Source organism: Rhinolophus ferrumequinum, chromosome 6 (genome assembly GCF_004115265.2).
Source record: "Rhinolophus ferrumequinum isolate MPI-CBG mRhiFer1 chromosome 6, mRhiFer1_v1.p, whole genome shotgun sequence".
NCBI classification, from domain to species: Eukaryota; Metazoa; Chordata; class Mammalia; order Chiroptera; family Rhinolophidae; genus Rhinolophus; species Rhinolophus ferrumequinum.
The window spans coordinates 45296997-45300536 of record NC_046289.1 but is presented as its reverse complement, the minus strand read 5'-3'; positions in this window follow the sequence as shown (position 1 = coordinate 45300536).

Sequence of the window (3540 nt, the reverse complement as noted above, 5' to 3'; positions counted from 1 at the left end):
ACATTTTAAAGTATAAAAGTGTATGTAGAAAAATGTTCACCCATCCTGGTTCTCCAGTCACCCAGTTTGCTTCTCCACAAGACACTGGTGTTATTGGTTTCTGGCACGTATACTTTCCAGTAATATTTTATGATATATAAACATATATACATACAGAGAGATATATTATTATTCCTCCCACTATGCCAGCATACTTACAAGTGTCTGTACCTGGCAACTACGTGGGCAGCCCAGAGAGCCAGGAATTACCAGGTAGGTCAAACTGAATGGGGTGAAAGGCCACCCTCCATCCCCAAGGAAGTTTGAGCCTGAAGGGAGGACATCTGCACATGCTTCTGAACTGTAGCCTGACGGGTTGTGGATGACTGACTACAATGCCCACCCCACTGGCGTCGTTAGGGGGTGACAGGGCCCTGACGTGGAGCACACAATTCTGTAGTCGATGCTCAGGCTGAGCCAGTCAGTCTCCCTTTGTGCTGTCTAAATAGCGAAACCTGATTTTGGTTAAGGGTATCTGGCTGCGTGATCCTGGGTGAGGTCAAAAAGAGCCAAATTATCTAGCTCATTTTCTAAAACTTTTCGCGGGAATAGAAGATTCTGTAAAAAGGTGAGCACAAAGAGGTGTATGATCACTTGCCAAAGACAGGGAAGCAACCCGAAGCACCGAGCATGTGCTTCCTTCATAGCAAGTGCACAGCAAATGCTTCTGGTGGGCGAGAAGGGAGAGATGGCCCTGGGACCCAGGGGCTGGGAAGGCAGCATTTAGGAGGGAGGACACAAAGACAGAGTTTAATTTACATTTATATTTGTCTAGTATTGTCATAAAATGCTCATCCTACTTACTTCAGCTAGGCAGTTCCTCTGGGCTCTGCTTTTTTTTTTTTTTAATCTCTTCTGCCACCTTTTAGTTTTATAGTTTACCTGGATACTACTCTTTCCGATCTCCATTTCAATTTTTTCCTGACTGGATTTCCCCTGGAGAGAGGTGTCCACAATAGTTGGGCTCTTCGCAGGAAAGTTTAGAAGTAGCGGTAAAAACATTGGAGGGGATTGAAACTAGCTCTCTCGTTTGATAGACATGGAAACTCAGGCCCAGATAAGTTATTCAGTAGGTTAATGGTAGTTGAACCATGCTGGATAGGCTCCCTTCCACTGGAACTTTCTTACAGAGCGTCTGAGGCAAAATATTAAGATTCAATCTCCTTGCTTATTAATAGCTTTCACCTTGGATAGAGGTCAGTTGCTAAGCCTCAGGTTCAATATGCTGGATTAAAATTATTTTATTTTTTATAACATACCCGCCAGAATGGGTAAAATTAAAAAGAATGAAAATGCCAAGGCTATAGAGCAAACAGAAATTTCAAACGTTGCTTCTGAGCGTGTAAAGTGATCAAAAACACTTTGTAAAACTGCTTAGAAATATCTACTAAATTTCAACATACACCTACCCTATGACATAGCAAATCTGCTCCTAGATATTTACCCAAGAGAATTAAGCACATATATCCATCAAAAAACAGGTACATAAATGTTCACTGCAGCTTTATGTATAATCGCTAAAAACTGGCAACAATGCAAATGTCCATCATCAGGAGAATGGATAAATAATTTGTGGTATATTCATACAATGAAATACTACACCGCAAAAACAAAACCCAAAAAATAATGAACTACTGACTCACACAGAAACATAGGTAAATCTCAAATACATTATGTTGAATGAAAGAAACCAGACACAAAAGTGTACGTACTGTAGATTTCATTCATATGAAATTCAAAGACAAAAACTACTCTACGGTGATAGGAGTCAGGATAGTAATTATTCAAGGGAAGCATGGGAGGCAAAGGTATACTGACATGAGAGAACCTCTGGGAAGCTGGAAATGTTCCAGATCTTGATCTGGGTGGTAATTCATTACACAGGTAAACGTATATAAAAATTCAGCTTCAGCTGAACATTTAAAGTCTGCCCATTTCCTATGTGTAAATTATGCTTCAATTTGTAAAAAGTACCCTATATTTCACCTGTAATGTTGTAAAGGCAATGGAATAAAAATACTTTTATCATTTCAAAAAATATTAATATTTTATTTTTAAAATTTAAGGTTACCAAGGTTATAGTTTTCGTTATTTCATGCCTGGCAGATGGTGTCACCACCAACTGGTATCCCTACTACCAATTCCTCCTCACTGATAGGTCATCCCGCAGAGCACATATTTGATGGGCTAATTTCCAGTTTAACAAACTTCCTTGGCTCCCATGTGTCTGTGGGACACAGTACAAACACTTCACTGAAGCAAACAAAGACTTTCCTAATCTACTCCCTATTTGCCTTTCTAGATTCAGGGCAACCTGTCTCCTACCAGCCCTTAACCCCCTGCAGGCAGAACCTTCCACATTTCTTCACCTTTGGACTCCTGCCCTGTGCTTCCACTGCCCTCCCTCGGCTGTTTCCTCTATCAAATTCCTCCTCACATTTCACTGTCCAGCTCTCAAGGATTTGCTCTCAAATGTCCACCCATGGTTCCTACAACCCTCAGTTCGTACCTTCCTGCCTCTTTGTGAACTCAGCACATTCCCCATATTAAAACCCTCTGTACTTTATACGACCCATTCCCTGAGCTAAATGTTTCCTGAGAGCTGGCATCTATTCTCTTTCATCTCTGTATCCCTGTGCTCAGCACTTTGGGAAATAAATGAGTGCTAACAGAACTGAAGTATAAGTTCCATTTTTGTCCCAGACTTCTGGATTTCATAGTAATGTTGCTTTCTCACCATGGCAGACTGGGGGATGAAAGTGGATACAGATGGGATAGTTTAAATTAGACACAAATTAGAGTTTTCTCTAGTTTGGGTTTCCTATTTTAAGAGAGACAAGTCTATTGCTCTATCCACTAGGATAGCCACCGATATGTGGATATTTAAGTTAATTAGAAGTATATAAAATTAAAAATTCAGTTTCTCAGTCTCACTAGCCACATTTCAAGTAGTCAAAAGCTTCCTGGCTACCGTATTGGATAGCTCAGAATGGAACTATTTTCATCATTGCATAAAGTTCTATGGGACAGCACTGTAAATCTCCGGCCTTGACACTTAACTCTGACCTCTGAAAACACTGTTCCACACTCTTCCCGCACTGCTTTCCTCATAACCATCATCAGCCTTATTGTGTCTGTAATTACTTGCGTCTTTGAATAGACTGAGGGTTCCAGGTCGTCAGAGACTGTCTTACTGCTGTGGCACCAGTGTTTAGTTTTGACGCCCAGGCACATACGTAGTAGGCGCTTAGTAAATGTTGAATTAGTGAGTGATAGAATGGGAGGGACTTTCCACATACAATAGTCCCAAGCCCTTTCCCCACGCTGATTAGTTCCTTATTCAGCGTTTCTTATTTTTAAGCTTATTTGTAAACATCGCCCTAAAGAAAAAGAAGCGCGGGGCACCTGCTGATCGACTCCGGAGGCTGCGGCATCCAGTCCTGGCGTCACTCGCTGTCGGACCCGCCCCTTCCCGCCCTCTCCCGACTCACGCTAAATCTT